The 27,053-nt window shown below is 40.9% G+C and overlaps 1 protein-coding gene across 3 annotated transcripts in view; it reads right to left on the bottom strand.

The window, feature by feature from the left end:
* Positions 1-27,053, bottom strand: part of FRMD4B (FERM domain containing 4B) — a gene marked incomplete at its 5' end in the record, with an annotated part of 293,138 nt that overhangs the window by 229,438 nt on the left and 36,647 nt on the right. Inside the window, one exon of one of the 3 annotated variants that reach the window (XM_081934597.1) lies at positions 11,315-11,324. The exons of 1 other annotated variant lie outside the window; for it this stretch is intronic. Of the gene's footprint in view, positions 1-10,941; positions 11,258-11,314; positions 11,325-27,053 lie in introns of those variants that run through there. One more of the 3 variants, XM_081934596.1, reaches the window with a different exon arrangement.

The raw sequence follows: 27,053 nt of genomic DNA, 5'->3' as shown, positions 1-27,053 counted from the left end.
TTATCATGGTTGTTTAAAACCAAAGCATATAATTTATTGATATCATTGTACCAGGAGACGCCAGAGTTGAAGAAAAAGAACTGGAAAAAATCATGAAATATCGCAACCTGTTCATCGAAACTACACAATTATGGATGAAACATATGACAGTGATACCAATTGTCATCAGGGCACTTGGCACCATGTCCAAGAATTTTACAAAGTACATCAAGAAATTGCAGCTTTCTGCAATAACACCAGTGGAACTGCAAAAAACTGCTCTACTAAGAAGATGCTTAGTCGATACCTAGGACGCTGGCAGCAACCCGTATCAAGGGCCAGTCATCAGAGCCAGTCAATGATATTTGTGATGCCTTTTTGAATGTTTAGTTGACTGAGTTTCATGTCTAATGAATAAAGTATATAATAATAATAATAATAATAATAATAATAATAATAATAATAATAATAATAATAATAATAATAATGATGGCGCATAACACACCAGACATCACACTGGTTGAGAAAAATAAGGTTACAATCATAGACATCGCAATACCAGGTGATAGCAGGGTCGACGAGAAGGAACATGAAAAAATCGTGAAATATCAGGACCTAAAAATTGAAATTCAACGATTATGGCACAAACCAGCAGTGGTAATTCCAGTGGTAATCGGCACACTGGGTGCTATTCCAAAAGCACTAGAATTACATTTAAAACAGTTAAAACATGACAAAATCACCATCAGTCAAATTCAAAAGGCTGCACTGCTTGGATCCGCACGTATATTACGAAAATACGTTATGACATCCTAGGCCCCTGGGTGGGGCCTGACTAGTAATTAATGCCAAATCCGGCGAAACAACTGGCCGCTGTGATACAATTGTATAATAATAATAATAAAAATAGCAGCAGACATCCTGCAACAATAATTCTAACACTATATAACATCCACATCTGCCTATCCCAGGTTCTTGGGAAAGACTTGATAGGCAGACAAATCTGGTCTGAAATCTGACTGACTGTGTGATGAACCACAATAATAAAACTATGTTTCAATTATACTTAAAGCCATTTCTTAGGAGAATGGGATGAATTCTTCCTTCTCATCTCTTAATACTCTCATCTCTCCTTATATCAGCTCTAGGAGAAAAAAAGATATACACTAGAATTCAATCTGAGAAACCTAATAATCCAACTTCCACCATAAGGAAACCATCAACGTGATCATAGCATACTAGCCATGTTTTGTGGTCTGCCTGATATTTGAGAACATTTCTGTTTTTGTAGTTCCAGGCAAAAATGTATTCAGTCTCGTATGGTTTATGGCTGTTTTTTATATTGCTCTGAGACATTTTATGGACCTGGAGCCTTTAGCTTGTAATTAATTTGGATATAAGCACACTGTAGGAAAGAATAATATATTTTAGTAATTAAATAGATTAGAACATCTTTAATCAGGTACATATCTAGGCTATCAAGTTCTAAATCTAAAATACTTCTAAAAATAATGAGCACATTTGCATCCAACTCCATACCTACACTAGTCCAAGTGTGTCATTTGCAGAGGTGGATGCCTACCGGTTCGCACCGGTTCAGTGGAAGCAATAGTGGAAATGGCGACTGGGTTTCTAAACCGGTAGGGACCGCATGCTAGCCATGTCCCCGTACCAGTTCCCCAGTCACTGCGCGTGCACCGAATCGGAAATAATGCCGGCAGAAATAATGCCTGGTCATTCAGCATGGTTGCTCTTGACCCAGTTGTTCTATGTTATTATGGTAACCCCTCTGCCTAACTATACCACTAAATACGACAATACAGGGAGATTCAATTAAGTCCTGTTCTTTATTTGTTTACACTTAATAGACAAAATCTCACTAAACCTTTTAAGCCAGGGGTGTCAACCTCAATTTCATTGAGGGCCGTATCAGGGTTATGTTTGATCTTGGGGGGGGGTATTTCAGAGTGGGCATGGCCAGCATGATGCCACTTGTGGCTCGAGTAAGTAAGTAAAGAAATAAGCACCAATATTGTAAAATATTCAATCTTTTGAAAACAGAATGTGTAACGTCAGATACAATGGTGGTGTGGGTATGAAAAAGGGTAAGCCTCTGCAAACGTATGATCCCTTCAAGAAATTTTTAGGACTTTCATTAATATACAGATTTCATTTCAAGGTCCACTCTATTGTTTAATTTACATTACTTTCTACTGTTTTACATAGATTTTATACAATATATTCAGAATACAGTATGATTACATGACAGTCTTATAAATGCACCATTTGGCCAAAAAAGTTATTAATGCTTTCCTATGTGAAAATTCTTTGAGGAAAGAACTAAGACAAAACCGAGTAATATGGGCTAGAACCTTAGTCTATAATGTATCATTTTAAAATAGAGATCTGCATTTACAGTCAGTGGGACACCTATTTGTTATAGCTTCAAGTGGCACAGTTCAGTCTTTCTCAGGATTGTTTCCATTTCATTCTTTGCAGGGTAGAAAAATGCCCCCAAACTTTGAAAACAAACAATTGGATAAAAGAAAAACAAACTGCAATAAATGAAGCTTAACAACAAATATTTCCTTGCTCTTAGCATCTAATTCCACAAGTCTTGTTATAACAGCAGGATGGTGCCTTGGAAAATAATTGTATGCTTAATTCACATTTACAACCTATTGAGCTGACTTAGTGAGCCTGAACTTTTACTTATATATCTCAAATTCATTACCGTGTAGTGATGCTTTGAGCATAATAGTTAATACCATCTCTTTGAGGGCCTTCAGAAGAAGAAAAAAAGATGTGTTACGAATGAGCTAACCTGATGTATTCACACCCTCTGCTTCTTTTGTCTCTGAAGGATGACAATAGCTCCATTCTAGTTCCTGGTGATTAGCTTGAAGTGGACTTGCCTTTCATTTTCCTGGAGAGTTGAGTGAGGCAGAAATTCTTCTCTATCCTATGCTCGCATCTTGGATTTATGGAGAGTCAGTGCCGTAGTTAACGAGGATGGAAAAAATAGCTACATTCACTTAGTTGGCATAAAGGCCTTGGCAGATTTGTGTTCTTTTCTGCCTGACCGTCTGTTCTTCCTCCAAATGTATTGTTACTTAGCTTTGCCTGGTGGGCATGTTTCCAAAATCTAAACTCCACTGGCATTTCTTCAGAAGGCAGAAATGTTACTGCATTCTCATTGGCATTAATGCCAAAACAACTCTTAGAGTTATATGATCCTGGGATACAAGCCTCCTTTGCAAAGGATATAGCAGATATTCCAGACAAAGAACAAAATTAAGTAGACAGCTTCTTTCAAAAAGGGAACAAACCAGATTGATCAAAAAAGCAAAGTTACTTGTGACTTTTAAAGAAAACGACATTACTTTCTTATTAATGTGCCAATATGCAGCCCAGCCATATGCATATTTAATTCAGAATGAAAATGTACTACCATATTTTTTGGAGTAAAAGACGCACATTAATTTTTGGGGAGGAAAATAGGGGGGTGGGGTGGAATTCTGCCTACCAGGTATTCATCTGGCTAGTCCTTAGCCTGGTCAGTTCAGCACATTAGTTCGCTCGCTGGTTTTGAGGTTAGGGATGATGGGGGCTGTGCTTCTAAAGCACAGCTGATTGTTGGAGGGAGCAGCAATTAGAAAAGCAGGCAAAGCACGAAAGATCACTTAGCTCTTGTCTGGGCTGAAAAACAGCTTCAAAAGCACAGCTGATCCTCAGAGGGAGTTCCAGTGACTAAAGCAGGCAAAGCGGGGAAGGGGTAAGAGAAGGCAGCAGCTGTTCCAGGTAGCCATTTTGGGCAGCGCACGTCGAGCATTTGGGGCTGAAAATGCAATGTGCAGAGCCCAAAAACACAAGCCATTGTCAGTGGCAATCTCTGCAGCCAGCAAGAGGATGCACAGAGGCTGAAGGGTAGGGGCCAGTGGGTGGGTGGGGTTACATTCGGAGTATAAGATGCACCCAATTTTTCAGACACTTTTAGGAGGGAAAAAAGTGTGTCTTATCCTATAGATATTACTCCCAAGTAACTTTAAGTAGGAGTGAAGTCCATGATGATTTAAACAGTTATATTTTGTTATTTCAAGATTTGTCATTTCTTAGGATTAATACATTAGTACCAAACGAGAATATCACATTAAAATATTTTGACTCCTTCTTCACTACAGTTCATTGCACAGTCAGTAAAATGTTTAGACCGGATTTGGCATTTTTGTTCACCTTTTGAGTCTTTACCAAAGATTTGGAATAGGCAGATGTTTCATGGGTTAAAGGTATTGTTGCAGGATGTAAGTTGTTCCAAGTAAAGCTGCCTTTTGCAATTGACTGATGGTAAATATGTCAATGCCAATGGTGTTCAAATGCTGCTTCAGGTGTTTGGGGATTGCACTCAGAGAACCGATTGCTATTTTTGCTTTCTATTTCTACTTGCAGGTCTTCGTGTTTTGTTGTCTTCTCCTGTTGTTGTTGTTGGTGTTATTGGAGTTTCATCCTCATTAAGTTCATGTCCAATAGCCATTTTAACTTTTTTCCCCAAGCAATTACAATTTTAATTCTGTGTCACATATAAGATCTGACGTAAGCAAGGAAAATCTGACTTGTGCAATCAGTTGGGGAAATCATTTGGAGAATGGGAAATTTGCCAAGGAGAAGACAAAAGTGTGAAAAGTTCCCAATCTCTTCTTCTCCCCCACTTTCTCTCCTCTCTCCCCACCTCCTTTAAAAGAATCTACATCAAATAATCTAGACCAGAAGGAATAATGATCCAAGCCTGTGCACGTTCACAGGTGACACACTGGATTTTTTAAAAAATGAACATAAGTTGTAGGAGTTGAGCCCTACAGTGCCTGTATAACTGGTAGTCTCAAATGAGATATTTTTTGGACTGTTTGATTTTCCCTGAAATTACTAAGTGGGCATCTCATACTCCAGTTAGAAATGCTGTGAATATCTCATTTTATTATTCGTTATGTGCCTAAGTGAACAACAATTACTTTTTTGAAAAATGCCACCACCATGGAAAACTTATCCTTACTGGTTGCTCCCAAGACTTTTTATCAAGCAATTAAGGCTGGATTCAGATAATTATTTGGACTTTGTAGAAAACGGCTAGTGTATTCTGCCTACATTTTTCAAGGTAAGAACTATCAATAAACATAATAATTAAGCAACTTCTAACCAGTGAATTATGTGAGAATTGAGTCTAAGTAGATGGGCGCAGAATGGTCCTTTGATGAGGCCAGAGACCCATTTTACTTCTATCCACGCTTTCTGAAAACAAGTCAGATATATGTTGGGGAAAATAGATGTACGTTGGAAGAGAGAACATTAGTCTTTTTATCCCCCAAAAGGCCTTGCTGTCAAGTATAATTAAATGATTCTTCAATTACTCTTCATATAGGAATAACTTTATGTTAGACATCTGAAGAAAATGGCTCTCTGACCCATATTCTAAAGGTCAGTTTATAGAATAGCTTCTCTAATTTAAGGGTTGTCTAGTCCATATGGTACTTTACAAAAAGTTTTTGAAAGGGAAAACAAGAGTCTTTAGGCTGTCCGTAAGTTGGTCGTTATTACTATGTTATGATTTTACAATTAATATACAGTTATTAAATTTATGTGCCACCCATCTCTATGTCACCTGATCCTGGGCAGCTTACAATACATATATCATATTTGGTATATTCATACAAAATAATCCTTGTTTCAGAAAATCCATCAAAATAACAGAGTTGGAAGGGACCTTGGCTAGTCCAACCCCCTGCTCAAGCAGGAAACCTATATACCATTTCAGACAAATGTTTGTCCATCTCTTCTTAAAACCTCAAGTGTTAGAGCACCCAAAATTTCTGGAGACAAGTTTGTTCCACTGATTGATTGTTCTAGCTGTCAGAACATTTTTCCTTAGTACTAGGTTGGTTCTCTCCCTGATTAGCTTCCATCCATTGCTCTTTGTTCTGCCTTCAGGTGCTTTGGAGAATACGTTGACCCCTTCATCTTTGTGCAGTCCCCTCGATATCTTCCTATGTATTTATCTAACTCTTTGTAAAGTTTATCAGACATTTTTGCTATTCAGAATTGAGAAGAATAATTAATTCCTTCTGAAGTGATAAATGAATCTATTCTTAACTGGATCACCAAATGACATTAGTACATGAGCTGTATTATAGAATTCCAAACTTGTGGGAAGACATGATTTAGTTATGTTCTTGCTACCTTCCTTTTCACTATTAGCTTCACAAATGTTTGTACGTATTTTTCTCCTTTGGTTCATCTTTCATCCTCCCTGTGTCCCATTTAGAATTGGACTATTACGGTTGCAACTGTCCTAATATCTGTCTAGCTTTCCCCTTCTTAAAGCCATAGAAGATGAAATATATTCAATAAAGCAGACATTCTTCTGTGTTAATTTGTGTTGACAATGCTAAGGCAATGTCCTCCAAATAGATTGAAACTATGGATGGATTCTGCAGACTACAGGAACCGGGAGTACTACTCAGGTGAGCCTGAGGACACAAATAAACCCCCAAGTGCTTCGCAACCCTCTAAAAGGATGCAAATGACCAGCTGTCTCTGCAAGGAATACAAATCCCTTCATTCACCATTATCTTGTCAGAGCTGAAGAAGCTTCTTGGATGAGATGTAAAACATCTTCAAAGAAAGAAACAAGAAAGTCCATTTGGCTCCTGAAAAAACACCTTTGGGACAACCATGACCTTGATGACTGAGGATCTCTGCAGACTTTTATGGATGAATTCATAAACATATATGAGGCATATTGACTTCTTCTGGTGTGTATGGATGTTTCCTCTCTGAAGCTCGGAAGCCAAATGGGAGTGACTTGCTACCTCATTTGAATCTCAATAACCAAACTCTTTCAGCAGAAGACACACATTTTATGGTGGCTGAATCACATTAATCAGACCGCTTGTCCCTTTCTAGCTGACAGTAATAAGGGACAGGTGGCCCATCACAATGCAGTTAGTATTTCTATTCAACAAATTGCTGGAGTGTGTGCTGTAATAATGTGGACAATTAGCATTCATGCTTTGGGGCATGTTGGTGACGATGGGAACCTAACAAGACTAAGAAAGGATTTGATGCCATACTCTGATGCACATTAAACGCATTAAGTCACTCCCAGCCCAAATGCATCCGGAAAACAAATAGTAACCTTTTCAACCAAATGATTTCAAATGGAAATGTGTAGGCAACCTTAATTTTGCATGATGCTTAGGGGCAGAAAGTAATGTGAGAAGCAGAGGTGAATTGTTGAACTCCCTCTTGAGACATTAATGGTCCACTGAGCTATGCCAGAAACAGAAGAAACCGTGTTATAATTAGCAAAGCATTAATCACATAATAATTAACACAAGAATTTTGAATACCGGTGGCTTACTGCACTATCCATCAGTGTGCCATCAGATGAACACTACATAATGAGACCATTTTGAATTATATAACAGAAGGAGAAGCTAAAGCTCCATCCCCATTTTAGGGCGTGACAATAAAGTGTACAGTACAAAGAAAAGCTATGAAGATGGTGAGTTGGAGGCCACATAGAATAATGAAAGAAACTGGGTATGTTAAGCCTAAAGAGGAAAAGACAAGTCCCTGTAGTTTTCTTGGCAAGGTTTCTCAAAAGTGGTTTGCCATTGCCTCTTTCCTAGAGGAAGTGACTGGGCCAAGGTTTCTCCCCTGGTTTTGTGCCTAAAGAAGAACTACAATTCATGGTTTTTCCAGTTTCTGGCCTGATGCCTTAACCAGAGGTGGTATTCAGCAGGTTCTGACTAGTTCTGGAAAACCGGTAGCAGAAATTTTGAGTAGTTGGGAGAACCAGTAAATATCACTTCTGACTGGCCCCATCCCTATTTATTCCCTGCCTCCTGAGTCCCAGCTGATTGGGAGGAAATGGGGATTTTACAGTAACTTTCCCCTGGAGTGGGGAGGGAATGGAGATTTTATAGTATTCTTCCCCTGCTACGCCATGCCCACCAAGCCATGCCACGCCCACCAAGCATGGCACAAAACCGGTAGTAAAAAAAAATGAATCCCACCACTACTTAATTACTACGCCACAGCCTGCCCCTCCCTCCCTCATTCCAATTATGTATTGGGTATGTTGCTGTATTCAGTTGACTGGTGTGGACTGTACATCAGTAAATATAAATACATAAATTAAGAAAGAAATAAAAATACTGGTAGCTCCAAATGAGAATAAGCGTCACAGAGAGAGTTCCAAACTTAAAGAATTTCCTGAACACGAAAATTATTAAGTAACAAAGTTGTGATTGCTCCATCAGTGGAAGTTTCCAAGCAAAGGTTGAACAGCCATTTGCCTGGGATGGTTTGAGCATTCCTACCTTAAGCAGAAGTTGGACTGGAAGATGTCCAAGATCCTTTTCAACTATAGGTTTGTGTAGTACTCATAGAGTTTTCTTTTCATGTCCATTAAGCTCCTTGTCTAACCTGCCTTTCCTATTTCTAAACCATTGACATTAAAAAAAAAATTAAACAGAAAACTGTGTTACAGGGTGTCACTCTCTAGCATTATCCCATGTCCCAAACTATGTGTTCATTTAACAAGCTTGCATTGTCATGTGATATTTCTGTGGAATTGCATTAACTCCCAGTATGTTTCTAAGCGCAATTCAAGATGTTGAGTCTTTTCTAGCAACCCTGCATAACTCAGGGCCTGAGTATCTATAAATCAAGGCAAGTAAGCCTGACTTAGCCTGTTCACCTAATCCAGGCGTTGGCAACCTTAAACACTCAAAGAGCTACAAAGGTCCTAAACGCAAGTCCCCCAATCAATTCTGGAGCCGACCAGAAGTCCAGTTCCCCCATCATAGAGTCTCCTCCTAGTGCGGCATCCCTTTTCCTCCGCAGATCGGAAGTTTAGTTCCCCCCACCATAGTCTCCTCCTAGCGCAGCATCCTTTTTCCTCTACCTGTCCTAACCGAAAGCCCTATCAATTGTGGCGACAACTGCCGACAGGGAGCTGCAGCACAGGGATGAAAGAAACACATGCGGCCCCAGGGTCGCGGGTTGCTGACCCCTGACCTAATCCAGGTGAACAGAAATTTCACATTTTGAAGGCTCCCTGTCTATCAAGAAGGTCCTGAAAAGACATTCTCTTGAGGGCCACCCTCCTCTGGAATAACATGGCCTGCAAGGTAAGTTTGGTCCCATTTTTACAACTTTCCAAAATCTTCCTTGGCAAGACCTTTGGGATTTGACTCATATTATGGATAGCAGGTGTGAATGTTATCATTATTTCTATTATGAAAAGTTATTTATTGTATTGTTACCATGGTGTTGTCACTGTTGCTTTGGTACACTTCCTGAGATAGAGGCAGGTTTTACAATTCATACAGAAATATAAGTCTCTAAACATTCTTAAGAAATTAGAAGGCAGAGTTGGTGCAGCTAATACTTTGTGTACAAGGCAAAATACTCCAGCTTTAGCTGGAGTTCTGGTTCAGCAGTGTCTGCGATCTATCCTTTTCCCTCTGTTGGTGTAACTCTTAATGAATGACTATTAATATTGCTTAAATCAATTTGGCTGCTGTTAGAAATAACCTTAGATAGACCTTGATTTAAGACAGGAGGATGATTCGCAAGTATACAGGTAGCCCTTGATTTAATGTCCATTTGTTTAGCAACCATTCAAGGTTACAATGGTGCTGAAAAAAGTTACTTACAACTTGTCCATTAACCTATGACTGTTGCAATATTCCTAGTCATGTGATCAAAATTTGGGCACTTGGCAACAAGCATTATTTACGATGGCTGCAATATTCTAGGGTCACGTGATTGCCATCTGCAATCTTCCCAACTGGCTTTCAACAAGCAAAGTCAACAGGGTTTGCTTAATAACTATGTGAATCACATAACAGACATGCCCCCCCCCAAAAAGGTAGTAAAATTGTGCATGACTTACTTAACAACTGACTTGTTTAACAACAGAAATTCTGGTCCTAATTGTGGTTTTAAGTTGAGAACTACCTATATGAGCATGTGTGACTCATACATATACCTACATACATACCTACATACATGTGCAACATCTAAGATAAAGTCACACCATAATGGTGTGTTGCATGACTCCAGTCTTAGTATATATCAAATGTGTGCAGTGACCTCTGAAAATTTTTGGTGCAACACCCGGAATTTTCTAAAATTTTATAAAATTGAAAAAAATGTAAAGTTTATTTAACTTCAAATAAACAAAAATATAAGATCATTTTTGGGGGTGATTGAAACACTCATACCTCCTCAAAGGCTAAGTAGAACTCCTGACCCAAGACACCCTTGTGCACAGAGGCTGTTTAGGAATAGGTTACATATTGCTTCAGGGTATTTGCTTGACTAAATCCTGAGGGTGGGGGGGAATGGGGAGTGTTTAAGTTGCCCTATCAGTCAATATTTAAATCATGAGCAATACAATTCTCTATGATCTATTTACATGTCCAATTAATCAGTGTCTTGTTTTGCTATGGATTTTTTTTTAAAAAATGAACCATAATTGGCTGAATTTACACAGCATCCTAATTCAAAACCAAACCAACTATACTAGGGCTGACTATGAAGTTTGATTCCATCTCTGTATTTGTGTGTAGGTTCTTGTACACACAAATATGGAAAATCAAAAACATTTCCAAGATCATGAAACCTTTTGATGCTTTCTATAGTCATTTGGCTGTACGTTTAGCTTGATGAGGGAATAGTAGGGCTGGCAATTCAGCACAAGTGAAGGACAGATTGCAGTAATGCTGTTAATATAAATATCTGGCAGGAGTAAAGTCATTTTATAGGGTCATAATGGAATTGGTTTGCCCTTTCATCCCAACAGGCTAACATAAAAGAAAATTGACTTGTCACACAACATATCTCTAGAAATATGGATGATATAAAACAGGGCTTATGAAGGTGGCCTTGTGTACTTACCTGGGACAATCTGTGTTCAGTACGATTTCTAGTATCTCAAAGGAGGGAGAAATCAACCGCTGAGAAAGGTAATAAAATGTTGCAAATCAATTGTCTTGCTGGTAAAATGTTTCGCTGTTTCAATCGTGAAAGCTGATCTTATCAGTAACTTGGCTTACGAATATTTACCATAAGCCATTTTTTTTAAAAAATGAAACCTATACAGGTCTATGAACAAAAAAGCATCACTGAGTTTGGTGAAAATTATTCCCAGATATACAATTACAGATTTACAACTTGAATTCACAGATGTTGCTAAACTATAATACAATTTATCTGGCCTTAGCTTTTCATGTTATTTACACCAGTGGTGGGATTCAATTTTTTTTACTACCTGTTCTGTGGGCGTGGCTTGGTGGGTGTGGCATGGCTTGGGCGTGGCAGGGGAAGGATACTGTAAAGTCTCCATTCCCTCCCAATGAGCTGGGACTACGGAGCAGAGAATAGATGGGGGCGGGGCCAGTCAGAGGTGGTATTTACTGGTTCTCTGAATTACACAAATTTTCCACTACTGGTTCTCCAGAACTGGTCAGAACCTACCACCTCTGATTTACGCCCATCCATAAACCATGGCTTGGTACAGTGAGTATACACAGCCATTATAACACATTCAACAAATTGTGGTTAAAACAATTTATAGCATAGCACAACGTGTAGAAGAGGAAGTATGAGTCTAAGATCAAAACAAATCCATGAAGGTATTTGGACTTCTGCCCTAAGATCTTTTTGCAAGCCTGCTATGTTCAGAAAGTCAGAAACTTTCTGTTGTTCTTTTCTTCTAATGAAATTTCTAATGAAATGATGGAACATTTTATTTTTGGCAATGTTCAGAGCACCACATATTGGAAATCCAGTGGAAAAAATATATTGCTCTGCTTTCCACTGGCCTTCAATGTGTTTGGAAAGAATAAATTAGAGGTTGTGTGTATTACATTTAGTTATGTCTGGGAAAAAATTGCAATTTTGTCCCTTGTTACCAGCTAACACTGGCACATCTCCTAAGTAATTAGCAGCTCCAAGGATGTTCTCTAGGGCTCCTTCAGTTTACCTTCTCATGGTACCTAGTAAACAATGTAAGTCTATCTCCTATGTTGGAAAGACAAAGAAAAAAATTGAACATAGAATATAAGGCATAAGAAGGTATCTAATCTTCAGCAGAAATCTGATTTTAAGCTGGGAACCACCAAATTATGATATTCATTTAATGTATGCCTTGCATGAGCTCCATTCTGGTGAGGAAGGAAAAGAGATCCTATGTTGCTCTGGAAATCTTCATAAGAACGTGAAGATAGATCAGATCATAAGTTGGTATCTCTCAGGTTACAGATCTCAGGAAGCCTTGCCGATTTAAATCTCCATGGCATTCCCACCTTCACTCTCTTCTTCTCTCTTTCTCTCCCATGGAGCTTTCCTTAACCTCACCATTATCAATACAATACAAATTTAACAAAAGTGGAAATGGTCTTGGCTGACAGAAGGAAGGGCCACAGATTAGGCAATGGTCAGATACAGGGGTGGAATTCACTTACCTTCCCTACCGGTCTGCAAATGTGAGTGTGTGCACGTGTGTGTGCACTTTTTCGTGTGCCCCTTGTCTGCATATGCACACCGCCTTCTGCGCATGTGCAGTGGTCATGCATTACATCAGGGTGGGTGGGCAGAGTCTCCCGCAGCCACTACTATCGGTTCACTCAAACCAGAGAGAACTGGCTGAATGCCACCTCTGGTCCGATGGGAGGCAACTGACCTTGCAGAAAGAATGGGGATGTGGCAAATGTCTCAGAAGGGACCTTCCTATTTCTTGGACTGTAAAGGTGAGGGGGGGAAGAGATGTGTTTCAGATTGGCAAAATTCGCTTAAGGTAGTCTTATAATAAAGATAGACCTAGTAATTTCTGGGTGTGCTTCTTGTTTGGACTACATCACAAGGCTGACAACAAATAGGCCTTCGTATCTGTAAATGTGTATGCATTCATGACTGCATTTATAACTGAGAATTCTGTGGTGCGAGAATTCCCTGTCCTGCCAATAACATGACTGCCTAAGGAGAGAAGAAGAAATCTATTTGAAACACATAGATGGGGGAAGATTGTTCTTTTAGGGATGGTTTTTCCATTCTAACTATGTTTCCTTTTTAGGCGTTCTGGTGCTGCTGAGATTTTTTTTAAAAAAATAATATCTTCATGAATTTTGAAAGCATTTGGAGCATTCATTGTTTTCCCAGTGTTTGAAAAAAACAAAGCTAACTTTCTGGACAACAGAGTTCCTTTCACTCAGGCTATCAATAATAGATAGACTTAATAATAGACATATTATCATATGATAAGAACACACACTGTAGGGTCTATATCAGGAGTGTCAAATTCGATTTCATTGAGGACCTCATCAGGGTTGTGTTTGTCCTCGGGGGGCTGGGGTGGAGGGACCGGGGAGGGCGTGGCCAGCTCAATGTCCTATTGGGGGTGTCTGTGGTGGCCTGAGCACTCTGCCAGTGAAAACAAGCTCCCAAGCTCCATTTTGGCTGCTACAGCCTCCTGCAACCACTGCTCCCACTAAGCTGCGTGGCCACACAGGTGACAACAAAACACCACGCAGCAGTTTCCAATTGCCGCGCAGTGATCTTTAGCAGGATGGACTTTAGTCTGAAGGTGGCTCAGAGACTTCTGTCAGCTGGGCCGGGATATTATAGCGCCTGGCCATGCCCAGAAGAGGGCGGGCCTTTGGCCAACAGAAACTTGGCCGCGTAGGGTTACGATTGGGCTTCCTCCGCCAGCGCGCAGCTGATTGACAGAGAGGCCGTTCCCTCCTGGATCAAAGTTACTGAGGGGGCAGCGGCAGCAGCATCAGTGGCAGCCAACTATTCGCGGGACGTGCGGAGCATGCTCCACATGGCTGGGCTCCCCGCCGTTAGCTCCGCTTCCAAGATGCAGGTGTGCGGGAAGCACTTGGCCATGCAAGCAAGTGGAAACCCACGCCAGATGTGCACGTGTTGTCTGAATCCAGCCTCTGCATTCGGAGCATTGGGGCTTGAGGTTTTTTTTCGCAGGAGGGGGGTGTCGAGTTGGTGCTCCACGGATTTTATTTGATTTTATTGCTCGAAAAGAAAAAGAAAATAGAGGCTTCAGGGTCCGCCCAGACCGGAAAGTCAAAATCTGGAAAATTAACCTTGTTTAGGAAAGTTTTGCGCTGATGGAAAAATAGTATTTTTCCAATGAAAGTTTTTTCCCTACTTTACCTTGTTTGCTTTTTTAGCCTCTATTCCTTCTCTTCTCTTTTTTCTTTCTTTCTTTTTCTTTCCTTCCTTCTTTCTTTCTTTCCTCTTTTTCTCTCTCCCTTTTTTCTGCCTCTTTTTCTTATCCTCCCTCCCTCCCCTCCACTTTATTTTTCTCTTTCTCTTTCTCCTCTTTCATTTTTCTGCCTCTCTGTCTCTCCTTCTCTCTCTCTCTCCCTTCCTTCCTCCCGCTCCCTCCTCTCCCCTCTTTGTTTGTTTCATTATGTACCCCAATTGCTAATCTACATCAATTGGTAATTTATTCATAACTTGCTAATATCACTGCAGACTCTTGGATAAGGGGGAAAGTATAAAGCGTAGAAAGTAATTCATTGTATGGAAAATGTGGATAGAGGGAAGTTTCCCATAGAGAATCATCCATTGAACTTGAATACAAGTAGTCCTCAACTTACAACAGTTCACTTAATGACTAAAGTTACATCAGAACTGAAAAAAGTGACTTATGGCTGTTCTTTACACTTATAATCATTGCAGCATCCCCATGGCCACATGATCAAAATTTGGATGTTTAGCAACTGCCTCATATTTCTGATGGTTGCAGTGTCCTTGTCCTGGGGTCATGTAGTCACCTTTTGCAACCTTCTGCCAAGCAAAGTCAGTGGGAAAGTCAGATTGACTTAACAACCAGGTTACTGATTTAACCGCAGTGATTCACTTAACTGTAGCAAGAAAGGTTGTAAAATGGGGCAAAACTCACTTAACAAATGTCTCACTTAGCAATAGAAACTTTGGGCTCAATTATGGTCGTAGATTGAGGACTACCTGTATAGGGAAATTTATTTACTTAATGGATATTTACATGGTAGAATTGAGTTTCAAATAACACTGATTTCGTTGTTGTCTTGGGTGACATCTGTGAAAAAAATTCAGGCATGAAAATGTGCTGCTCAAACACTATACTTCCGTAAGAAACTCAAGACCCACCTGTTCCGACTAGCCGGCCTGGCCTAATCGTAATTATAAGCACAATCTATTACTGACCTTCCTGGATGGCTTTTTAATATTGTAAATTTGGGGGTTTTAATTTGGTTTTAGACTGTTTTTTAAACTAGATATGAGTTCGGGTATTATACAGACCGTATGATTATGTCGGTTGTCTAATGTTTTGTTGTTCTTGCTTTGTTGTTTTATATGTACTGTCTGTACACCGCCCCGAGTCCCTGCGGGGAGAGGGGGGCGGTATATAAATTTAATAAAACTCAAACTCAAACTATACTTTTCCACACACACTGAAAAAAAATTAGAGGGAACATTGCCTGCAACCCTTTGGCAGTGAAAATGGAGCTTGGGAGGGCCATGGGCAGAAGCACCGCGGGCAATCCTTTGCTGTTTCCAGGGCAGCCCCGAGGACCAGATCTAAGTACACCCCCCACCCGGGGCCTTGAGTTTGACACTCCTGCTATATATGAAGCTTTTGTTCCAAAATTTTGTCCTTAATATTGCCAGGTCTTTACCAATGGTGGGTTTCAATTTTTTTTAGAACCTATTCTGTAGGTGTGGCCTGTTTTGTGGGAGTGGCTCAGTGGCCATGTGACCAGGTAGGCGTGGCCAATTTGAAAATGTGCTAAAACTCACTTAACAACACTTTTGCTTAGTAATCAAAATTTTGGACTCAATTGTGGTCATAGGTTTTTTCTCTCTCTCTCTTTCTTTTCTTTCTTTCTTTCTTTCTTTCTTTCTTTCTTTCTTTCTTTCTTTTCTTTCTTCTTTCTTTCTTTCTTTCTCTTTCCTTCCTTCCTTTTGTCTCTTTCTCCCTTTATCTATCTTTCTTTCATCTCCCTCTCCCACTTTCTTTTTCTTCCTTTTTTCTTTCTCTTTCTCTCTTTCTCTTTCTGTTTCTCTCTGTCTGTCTCTCTCTCTCTCAGTGTCTGTTTGTCTCTCACTCTCTGTGTGGCTCTTTGCCTCTATCTCCCTCCCTCCCCCTGTGTCTCTCTCTGTCATTCTCTCTGTGTGTCTGTCTGTCTGTCTGTCTCTCTCTCTGTCTCCCTCTCTGTATCTCCTCCCACCCTCTGTGTGTGTGTGTGTTTCTCACTCTGTGTGTGTTTCTCTCTGTCTGTCTGTCTGTCTCTGCCTCTCTCCCCCCCCTCTCTTTCTGTAAGCCGCTGTCGTGCCTGTCGTCCTGGATCAGGTTGAGCTGCCTGTTCTTCTTCAACACCTCCCGGAGGTGCACGTCCATCGTAAAATCCATCAGGTCATCCAAAGTAGTGGGGCTCAGCAGGACCTTGGCTGAATGTGTGCAAATGCTCAAGTCTGCTGCTCGCCGCTCCTCAACTTAGTTGCAAAGTTCTCTCCGAAGATTCTGGTGGGCGGAGGCAGCGCTCGCCTATTGAGCTTCAGCGAAGGGGATTTTTTCTGCGGGATGGAGCCTGGGCGGCAGAGAATTTCCCCGCCGAAGTAGAAGGCGAGGCTTTCAAACTAGTCTGATCCTGCTTGAAAAGGCTGCTGTGGCGGAGCAAAGGGTGCCCTGATTGAGGAATTCCCTTCAGTCAGTCTCTGGAATTTTTTTTCCTTTTTTTTTCTACAGAAGGGAAAGGGTTTTTTTTGACTGGGCAGCTCGACGTGATTAAGGCTGTTCTGCTCCTCCTTTGCACTTCTTGCCCACGGGCATGCACTGCCCTCTTCTCTCTGATAGCTGCCTGGTTAAAAAGGAGGAGGAGGCTCCACTGGTCCAGAGCCCATCCGTGAAGGGAGGGATCCCCCTCGCGTTTCTCGTCTTCCCGGATGGGCTCCAGACCAACGGAGCCACCTCCTCCTTTTTAACCAGGTGGCTATCAGAGAGAAGAGGCCTCCTGTTCTTCGGCTGCTGCACAAGCCCAAGGGTACACGCTGCCTGGTGCTTGCTGAATCCAGTACAGCTTCAGAGAAAGAAGGCGTGCGAGAAAGCACCTCCCCGCCTGAACGTTTGAATAAAGGAGGCTGCAGGCTCCTTTGTCCTCGGCTATGCGATCTCCTTTTGTTCTCTGCTGCCCGAACGAATGAACGAGGCAGAGGAGGAATGAAAGGAGATCATGTCGGGCGGGGGGAGCGAGCTAAGCATTCCGGACAGAAAAGATGGTTTTTTTCCCCAACCCCAATTGGAAAGGAGGCAGCTGTCAAAGCAAGGGGCCGCCCCGCCACCCCGTGCTTTGCTGGGCAAGTCTGAGGAGGTGCTTTGCTGGCGGCCAGGCCACACCACGCAAGCTACTGCCGCCCCGCGCTTTGCTGGGCAAGTCCGGGGACATTGCAAAGACCTTGCGAGGTCCCCAAACTTGCCAAAGATGCCAGCCACGCCACGTAATATCCTGCCGCCATCTCCACCCCCGTGTCCATACTTGCTGGTGGCCAGGCATCTTAGGCAAGTCTGGGGACAAGTGGGGGAAGCAAGCGAGCAGCGACCGGAGGGGCGGGGGGAGCGAGCGACAGGGTCGGTGCCGGTTCCCAGGGCCCAGAAGTTACTTCCGGGTCCGGTCACCAACTGGTTCGCACGGACCGGTGAGGACCGGCAGAAACCCACCACTGGTCTTTACCAAAAGCAAAAAGAGGCACTGAGAAAACCAATGGAAAAAGGTTCAAAAGGACAAGCAAAAAAGAAGAAGAAGAAGCAATCATCAGATTTTTCTGTTGAAAGGTGGTGTGTGTGTGTGTGTGTGTGTGTGTGTGTGTGTGTGTGTAGAGGAAGCAAGGTCAAGCTGCTGTGGAAGGCTCTTGGCACCTTCTGCTTTATGTGTTTTGCATCATTAAAATCATATAATCAGAATGGATGCCTCCTGTGGGGCGCTAAGTTGTCGAGCTTCCTCGAAAATGAGGGGAGAAAAGTACTTCAGTTGGAGAAGAGAATGCGAAGAAACCATGCTAATTGGGTGTTTGAGGAGATAAGGAGACTTTCTCTCTATAGATGAAACACACACACACACACACACCCAGGATCCCCATCTGGTTCTTATTCAGACTTCCTTATTAAATTTCTCTCTGGAACTGGGGGAGAGAGTACAAAGCCCACAGTAATGACTACAAAGAAATGGAATGGAGCAGGGCACTGTTCATGCTACCTCTTTTGTGCTCTCTCTTGATCACTTGAGACTGATAATATTAACTATGCTGCAGCACCATACAAGCTGAGACTTGTCTCCTTCTCAACAGGTCTGCCAAGTTTTTATGTGAACATCTTCCTTCCCTCCATTGGATACTGTCCAGATGTTTTGGGTCTCCCGACTCCCAGACCTCCAGCCAGCCTGGTTCATTGTGAAACCTGGGATCTGTCATTCTTTTACCTCAGAAGGCATCAGGTTAAAGAAGACTATTTGTAGAGAAATTACCTCAAATAGGGTTCAGCCTTCCCAGCAGACTATGAAAGTAGACTCTCCCTCGCTTTACTATTTGTTGCAGTTGTTCTGTCCAGGAATAACCATCAAAAGAGAAATTCTCACCAAGTCAGGTTGGTTAGAATGATTGGTTGAGGCTGGGAGCACACATTTATTTTCAAACAAGAGCCACAAAACAGACGGAATCCAGAACAATCCCTTCGCCTGACTTGAACATGATTTTCTTTTTTTCTCTTTTCTTGCAAGCTCCTGGCATTTGCTCTTTTGGGGAGAGGGGGAGGACTGTGAATGCAATTGGCAGCTTCAAATGCGTGTGGAAAAAATGTATGAGGATTATTTATTCATGTAATGTAATGTAATGTAATGTAACGTAACGTAACGTAACATGTTCATTTAAAGAACATATATGACCCTTGAGGTAAATGGCAGCTCAGGGGCTAAGACACTGAACTTGTTGATCAGAAAAGTCAGCAGTTCGGCAGTTTGAATCCTTAGTGCTGCGTAATAGAGTGAGCTCCCATTACTTATCCCAGCTTCTGCCAACCTAGCAGTTCAAAAGCATGTAAAAAATGCAAGTAGAAAAAATAGGAACCACCTTTGGTGTAACGGTGTTCTGTGCTCCTTCAGCGTTGAGTCATGACAGCCACATTACCATGGCGATGTCTTCAGACAGCGCTGGCTCTTCGGCTTTGAAAGAGATGAGCACCACATATGTGCAAGGGGAACTTTTATCTTTACCTATGGCTGCTGAACTCGAACAGTGTGAATTACTAATATGCAACCTGGCTTGCATTCCTAATGTCTTCTGATAGGAACTTAATTTCTCTTGGTCCCATCATTTGAGGAAATACTCATGAAAACCCTTCTAAAGGCAAAGATTTTGAGGCTTTAAAGGCCAGGAGGGCTTGGTCCACCCAAAGAGAATAAGCTCCCCCACTCCTCACAAAGGTACAAAACCCGCATTTTTGTTTTTAACTATGTTTTTTATGGATTGTTGCGAGCCACTTAGAGTCATCATATGAGATAGGCAGTCATATAAGTCCCAACAATAAATAAATAATAAGAAAAATGCAGCTTAAAAAAAAACCATGGATGCAAAGTCTCTATCTAAAGTGGCCAATGCATATAAAGGAAAACCTGATCAGGAGCTGTCTAGCTGTTGTTGTTATTGTTGCGTCTTTATTGGTGGAAGTGTTGGGAGCATATGAAAGACATGTTTTTAAAACAGACATTTAAGTTTTCTTTACTGGGGTTTTGAAAAGGAAGGAAGCAAATGCACAATATGATAACAACAGCCACAGAAATGGAATATCCTCCAGCTGAACTGTATTATCTTTATGTATCCTGCCCCATTGGTTGCCTGTGCATTTCCTCAGCTGTGTTTTTCCCTCCACCAGTAGAAAGATTCTCATTTCCTTCATTAAAGACCTACCTAGAAAAAACAGCTTTCCATTCACAATCTGGTTCATGAATGGAACATTTGACCTCTGTCTGCTGCTCTGCTGTGCCAATGGACAACAAAGAAAGAAGCCTGTCTGAGACATCTTGTTCATTTATAGTCAAAGGCATCCAGTACAACCTACAATGACATCAGGCAAATGATGCCAATTATGCAACTCAACTCAACAGAGGCAAATCGCATCATGATATCATTTCCCTGGTGGGGTGTGTGTGTGTTTGTATGTGTGATGTAACCTGTCCTTGCATGGAAATCCATGTTTATAGCATTACATTCCATCACTTATGTAGCTTTAATGTTGTGAAAGATGTATTTTATGCCTTTAGAAATATAGTGAGTTTCCTTATATTAAACCGCTTAATGCATTATACTTAGCCATAATCTAGTGGGCATATTTGCTGAAGAAGGGTGGCATACACACATTACTAAGCCATAAACAATAATTTGTGCATTATACATATTCATATAAGATACTTAATCACAAATGATGCAACCTTACTTATTTAACCCAAAGGTGCTTTTTTTCAAGAGGCAGAAGAGCTGAAGAAGCTTCTTACATGAGTAGCGAAATGTCTAGTGGACATGTTCTAGTGGACAACCATTTAAATATGAGCCAGCAGTGTGCAGCAGCTGCCAAAAAAGCCAACACAGTTCTAGGCTGCATCAACAGAGGGATAGAATCAAGATCACGTGAAGTGTTAATACCACTTTATAATGCCTTGGTGAGGCCACACTTGGAATACTGCATTCAGTTCTGGTCACCACGATGTAAAAAGATGTGGAGTCTCTAGAAAGAGTGTAGAGAAGAGCAACAAAGATGATTAGGGGACTGGAGACTAAAACATATGAAGAACGGTTGCAGGAACTAGGTATGTCTAGCTTAAGAGAAAGAAGGACTAGGGGAGACATGATAGCAGTGTTCCACTATCTCAGGGGTTGCCACAAAGAAGAGGGAGTCAAGCTATTCTCCAAGGCACCTGAGGGTAGAACAAGAAGCAATGGGTGGAAACTAATCAAGGAGAGAAGCAACTTAGAACTGAGGAGAAACTTCCTGACAGTTAGAACAATTAATCAGTGGAACAGCTTGCCTCCAGAAGTTGTGAATGCCCCAACACTGGGAGTTTTTAAGAAGATGTTGGATAGCCATCTGTCTGAAACGGTATAGGGTTTCCTGCCTAGGCAGGGGGTTGGACTAGAAGACCTCCAAGGTCCCTTCCAACTCTACTATTGTATTGTATTGTATTGTATTGTCTGTAAAGAAAAACAAAGAAGTCCAGTTGCCTCTTGAAAAAAGCACCTTTGGAATAACCATGGCCTGGATAACTGAGAATCGCCATAGATTGACTTATTTAACTTATCAAATCAGATCTTTATTACTGTCATAGCTTAACATATATTTAAACTATTTATTTATTTAAACTTTTTGTATGTCTGCCCAGGTCACAAAATGTGACTCTGGGTAACTAATGTAGAAATAAAAACAAAACACTATCAATAATAAACATAAAAAAACCAAAAACAGCGATGTAAAACGGTACATACAGAGGCCAAAAATTCTACATGATCAAAACCACAAACCATTTTCCAGATGAGCTCATCCAAAGACCTACCCCAGTGTTTGGGAATAAAAACCAAGTTATATAGGGCAAGGTTGCGACCATCATGGGTTTCAAAGGACAAACACCTTGTCAGATGCTTCCTGGATCCCAATGAAAGGCATTGATTCAGGAAGGTGTCTCACAGCCTGCTGATTCTTTTGGAGCTCCTGGGATAGGCCAACATAACTGGATATAGACAGCTCGCAAAAAATACAGAGTCGTAGCGCAGGCCATGAAGTCCTGTATAGTGATAATTAGCATCTTCAATTACAGCCAGAGACCTAAAGAAAGTCAATACAGGAAGTCTTCAACTTATGATTGGTCACTTAGATTCTCTGTGGCAGCCCCTCAGATATTGGAACACTGCTATCATGTCTCTCCTGGTCCTTCTCTTCACTAGAGTAGCCATGCCCAGTCCTTGCAACTGTTCATCATATGTTTTAGTCTCCAGTCCCCTAATCATCTTGGTTTCTCTTCTATGCAGGCTTCAGGTCACAGGTTTTCTAGCCTTGCTCTAAAAAACAAAAGGCTGGGGACAGAACAATAGCCTTTTACCAAAGCACATACACCATCACAAAATCTGATCACATAGTCCCACAAGCACAAAAATCTCATTCCTGAAATTATCCAAGAAGAAGATAGCTGAGGGGAGAATTAATTTGGTCATAAAGTAGCCTCAGTCTTTTTTATTACAAGCCAGAGAGTTTCTCTACAGGATCTCCATCCAATTTCTAATAAAACAAGGAAAGTATTAACTCTCCTTTCCCGCCGTTCTTCTTCTTTGCTTCCGGATGCATCTCCATCTCCAGTTCCAAAGCTCTATAACAGTTTTTGGCCATTAAAGTTCAATGATCTGCTTCATATATGACACTAAGACAGAATGAATGGAGTCACATATCATACGAAGCCAAAAGCAAACACACTATATTATGGCTTAGTACAATGTATAAATCAGATCTAAGACTATTTGGAAATCAATTACTTTTTCCTGTTGGAGAAATTACGCTTGGTAATTTCCATTTTAGTTTGTGCCTAGACACTCTCCCTGTATATTCTCCTTATATCAAGATCTGAGCAAGCAGACACATCGCTTATTTCAGCTAGCAAAAATAGGCCTTCAAATTTATTTATTAAAAATCACCAAATATCAAAACAGTCATCTAACATAAATAGATTTTTGGCGTGGTGGCGCCATGATTAGAATGCAGTATTGCAGGCCGTGTTCATGTGATTGGCATGACTATACGCTGAGGCACCCGGAGCACTGTTACCTTCTCACTGAAGTGGTACCTCTTTATCTACTTGCCTTTCCATGTTTTTGAAATGCTAGGTGGGCAGGAGCTGGGGCAAGTAATGGGAGCTCACCCTGTCACGCAGTGCTCAGGTCTCAAAACGTGGCTATCAGCTTTTCATCTGACAAGCTCAGCTTCTTTAATCACTGAGCCATCATGCTCCATGCTGAAAATGTATGGTCTTTAATTCTAGTAAGAAGAAAAATGGACCACTAACATTTGCAATTAATCTACTGTGTGGCATGTTAAAGATGCTGATAAACCATCTCTATTTGTGACTATTTGCAATTTTAGGATATATTATGTTTTGTTTATTTTTAAAATGCAAATACCAAGTATTTAGACAAATTACAAAAATAAACTTGGTGCAAAATAGGTCTTCTAAATTTAGAATTGTCACTGGCTGAGATTTGCTTAGGACCGAGGAGACTCAACCCAGCTGAAATTTCTGTTGCTCTTTCTGAGATATGGAATGCATTAGAAGCAATTATATGTACAGTACTCTGCCCGAACAGTTCAAGCAGAACGGCTGGACAGTTAATGGGTGGAATATGGTACACCTCAATTCATATTTAGTACTGAATTGTTGGGTTTTTGTTTCTTGCTAGTTCCCTTTTGGATCTCTGGTTGCAAAACAGTGGAAACTTAGTGGGAACTGAATATTATAGTGAAAAAAATAAGATAAATAGGATAGACAATTGTCATTGTTTCATGTTATTTGGGTTTTAAGTGGTTGTATCTAGTGAGGGGAAAAATTGCAACCTAGATAACGGACAAAGTAGTCTTGTGCTAAATATCAAAATGGTTTGTGTCTCATCCAAGAGAAAAAGTATGAGAGGCTGAAATGAGAATCCACGAGAATAAATAGAAAATTAATACCACTGCCAAGGATGAGGAGAAAGAGAGAGAGAAAACAAGAGAGAGAAAAGAGGGTGTATTGTAGACACAAATAACCAGCTTTTAAAAAGATAAAACCAAAGAAGAACAAATTCAACATTAGAGGCAACTGAATCAAACCAACTGTGTAACTAATTGGGTTTTGGGATCCCAGTGTTATCACAGCCCATAAAATAGAGAAGGCTGGAAGAACCCACAAGCCAGATACTAGCAGTGAAATATTAAAGAAGAGCTGCTGCTCTATATAAGGCTATCTGGTGGAGTTATTACCAACAACTAAGGTCCCTACATGATTATGCTTCAAGGAAGTCTGTTCACTCTTCTGTCTCTTGATCCCTTTATGCAGCCTGCAAGAGCTCCAACAGCAGCTCTGAACACACTATTTACTTCCCATCTACATGTTGGCATGGACCTAGGCATCAATGAAACTTACACCTGAACACTCATTTGCACAGAGGTTGTCCACATCTACACAAAAAGAGCCTAAAAGATAAAGATAAAATCCTAAAGAGGGGCTAGCAATAGCACTCAGACATATATACCGCTCCACAGTGCTTTACAGCTCTCTCTAAGCGGTTTACTGAGTCAGCCTATTGACCCCAACAATCTGGACCCTCATTTTACCACCTTGGAAGGACGGAAGGCTAAGTCAAACTTAAGCCTGGTGAGATTTGAACTGCCAAATTGCAGTCAGCTGGCAGTCAGCAGAAATAGCCTGAAATACTGCATTCTAACCACTGAACCACCGTGGCTCAGGATACTGCAAAAAGGTAGTATCTAAGGAGGACAACAGGCAAAAGGAATAGAGTGGGTCATCCTCTCTACTTCTTTCGGTGTTACTGGTTTTGCTGTCAATTGTTATAAGTATTAAGTAGGTTTTTTTCCCCTTATAGTATTAAAATGGGAAGTGCCATCTTGAAACTGAGGTCTGTAATTTGTATGTTCTGTACTCCAGGGTGATAGAAATTGAGTCTTAATTAACCATCTGTTTGGCCTCTTTTTAGGCATTTGAAGAATGCTACTGTATCTTCTCCCACTTCTCTTTGTTTCAAGGCTAAGCACTCTCATTTCCTTGAATCTGCAGGAGAGAGCACAATCAGTTTTCCTGGCAGACCACTGTCCTCCAACATTTGCTTTGATCTTTCTGCAAAAGATAGCCACCACCTCCCAAGCTCATAAACAGTGCAACACTTACCGCATTTTTGTCATTTGTACCACCTGGTTCTAGCCCTACCCTCTGAATGGCTGAGAAACAAGTCTGTTCTTTCTCATGCATGAGAGACCTGGATAGTTGGAAGACTTCTAAATGTGTGTCTCTCTCTCTGTGAATATCTTCCAATTGCTTTCATCTGTCCTAATCTGAAGCAGCCTGAATCGGATGCTAACTAGTAGTATTGCTGCCAAAAATGGATGTTTGCACTTTTATGCTAAGTATTCTGACTTTGGAAATCCCAATTTCAGACTTGGGTTATGACCTTGGAGGAAAAGCTCATCTCTGATGTGGATTTTTATGAGTGCAACGTAACTTCCCAGAGCCATTGTTCCAGGCCATTTCATTTAACTCATTACAGGGTTTTTGTAACAGAATCAGAAGATTTGTGTTTAGTAAGGATTTTCCTCCTTGCCTTAATTTCTAAAGAAATAAATGCATTCAAGTACAAATTTTTGCATGCAGCCAGGGAATTCTGTTGGTAGTTTATAACAGTGTTTCTCAACCTTGACAATTTTAAGACAGGTGGACTTCCACTCCTTGAATTCTCTAGCCAGCATTGACGTCCATCTGTCTTATAGTTGCCAAGGTTGAAAAACGCTAGTTTATAGCCATGCAAAGCAACTTGTCAACTTTCCAATTCGCTGCATTCACGGTCAAAAAGCTATATCACATCCAGCTAATCGAAGCATCATGCCTCCTGTAAGCACTGGACCAAGGAGCTAAATAATATTTATGAGATATTGTAATCTGAAACTAGTGGAAAGCACCCTGTCAAGATGATTCAAACAGCCCTCTGGGGAATTATTGTACTCAGCCCATTATGGTTTATTTAACAAACCATACTTAAACATGGTTTTGCACAATGCACGAACCCAGGTTATAATTGAGTTCTGAGTTATAACTGTTGAGTCAAAGGAGAGGCTTCCTTCAACCAGGAATTTGACCCTTTCCTGGTGCCTCTAGAACATCCACATGTAGGGCATGGGTGCTGCAACCTCTCTTCCTCTTACACTCAAGAAACAGAATAGCAATAGCATTTACACTTATATACCGCTTCACAGTGCTTTACAGCCCTCTCTAAGTGGTTTATAGAGTCAGCGTATTTCCCCCATCAGGGTCCTCATTTTACCGACTTCGGAAGAATGGAAATCTGAGTCAACCTTGAGCTGGTGGGAATCAAACAGCCAAACTGCCAGCAACTGGCAGTCAGTAGAAGTAGCCTGCAGTACTGCATTCTAACCACTGCACCACCATGACTCTGAGACACCATGAGTCAGAGACAGCATTTTACTACAACCAGTAGTGGTGAAATATCTGTAACATTGCTGCATCTTTAGTAACAATTTCTATTGCTTAGATGTGTACTGTATAAGTAAAGTTTTCTTATGTAGCTCAGTTTCAGTCAGAAAACCACCAACGTTAGATCTAATTTTGTACTGCTACATGATCATTGTTAGTGGCGAGACTTATATCCAATATTTATTAGGTTTATATCTTGCCTTTCATACAGAAGGTCAAGGAAGTATATACATAATAGTGTATATTCCTATCTGACCCACAACAAGCACTTCTTGAGTATAGGTTGGGTTCAGGGAAAATGACTGGTGGAAGGTCACTTATTAAGCTTCCAGGGCTGAAGGTATATTACAACTTGGATCTCTCTGTTCTTACTCATTAGCCACTACATTATATTGAATCTGATATGTGAATCAGTCCAAAACTTTTACGTAATTATTTGTTACTTCAAAAGATAAACCAGTGATCCACAGCAGAGATCTTATGGGGTGTTACTAAAATCTGAAAACACAGAAACACATTTTTTTTACTATTTTATAGAAGTGTTCAAAAACTGCTTCGGATATCAATAGTCACACCTGCAAAGTGGGATTAATGAATTTCAAGAAAATGTATAAAACTGGGATAGAAACTAGAAACGCCTCTATCTAATAGTTAGAGGCTTGATAGTTGATCCAAGACTGGTGGATGACAATCCTCTCTGCCTTTGTGTTGTGTGAAAATCTA

The sequence above is a fragment of the Natrix helvetica genome (genome assembly GCF_964273705.1).
Source record: "Natrix helvetica genome assembly, chromosome: 1".
Taxonomy (NCBI): domain Eukaryota; kingdom Metazoa; phylum Chordata; class Lepidosauria; order Squamata; family Natricidae; genus Natrix; species Natrix helvetica.
Note: the sequence above shows the minus strand (reverse complement) of the source record. Positions and strands in the feature narration are given on the sequence as shown.